Source organism: Dunckerocampus dactyliophorus, chromosome 10 (genome assembly GCF_027744805.1).
Source record: "Dunckerocampus dactyliophorus isolate RoL2022-P2 chromosome 10, RoL_Ddac_1.1, whole genome shotgun sequence".
NCBI lineage: Eukaryota > Metazoa > Chordata > Actinopteri > Syngnathiformes > Syngnathidae > Dunckerocampus > Dunckerocampus dactyliophorus.
Genome location: NC_072828.1, coordinates 13209730 through 13210964, shown reverse-complemented (window position 1 = coordinate 13210964; position 1235 = coordinate 13209730).

Below are 1235 nucleotides of genomic sequence, written 5' to 3'. Positions count from 1 at the left end.
CCGCCCCCTGAAGACCGGACTGATACACTACAGCTGTGACCCACTCCAACCACATTCTGTCACCACACAATGAAGTTATTAACATGACATTTTATTCCATGTTTGTGATTGAGCTCTTTCATATGAATAAATATTACAAATAGTTTTTACTTGTACTTGTATGATCCTTCATTAGGTACACATGCACAATACAATGACATCCAATACAAGAGCAAGAATATGTTTATTATTGTTCTTGTGGTGTAGAACTGTAACATCATAAGGAGAGATGTTTCTATTCTTTCTATTTTATCCCTCTCATGTATGTTAGTTGGGTAACCAAAATATTACAAATAGCTGTAAATGCAAAAACAAACTCTGGGATCACCTAAGGCAGAGTATGTCCAAAGTCCCAAAAAAGTTCCAAAGTCCAAAAAAAAAGAAATTTCAAAAGTTATAAGGTGTTGAAATTTTTAATGCGAATTGGATAAGAAGCTATGATGTAGGCCAGCGGTCTCCAACTTTCATCACTGTTAGAGCTACTTTAATGGTTTAATTAAGGGATCTTGGGAGTAGGGCTGGGAATCTCAGGTTACCTCAAGATACAATACAATTCACAGTACATCCATGTGATAACACCACTGTTAGTTCAGTGTTGGTGTTTACTTGCCCCTTTAAGTATGGAAGTAACACTGAGCTTGCCCAGATGTTGCGGGCTGCAGTTACACTACTCTTTGATGTCCAGTCGTGGGCCGCAAGATATGATTTGGTGGGCCGCAAATGGCCTGCGGGCCACGAGTTTGAGACCCCTGGTTTAATTCATCCTGAACATGCATATGAGTCAAACTGGAGCACATCACTTGCATGTCCAAAAAGGAGTAGGAAGAAGCAAGGCTTATTTAATCCTACCCCTCATCAGTTTCACATCAGTTACAATACATTTATTCACCTCTTGTTTTTCAGGTGTACTTTGTAAGGCTACATGACAATATAATGCAATAACAGTCAAGGTTTATACTTACTGAAAGGAAGCTACAGACTTAATGATAATTGATAAAATGGTGGACAGAATCGTAGGTTGATAATGAGTGAGTACAGACCATGTACTCACCACAATGAAGAGTTAGTAGTCAGTGTATTAGTGGTTAGATATTGTATGTAAACAGTAGTTCAGATCTCTTCTCCTTTGTATTTTGTGAACATCAACTGCTTGTACTTTTTCTTAAAATCCCTCATTGTTGTGCATTGTTTGAGTT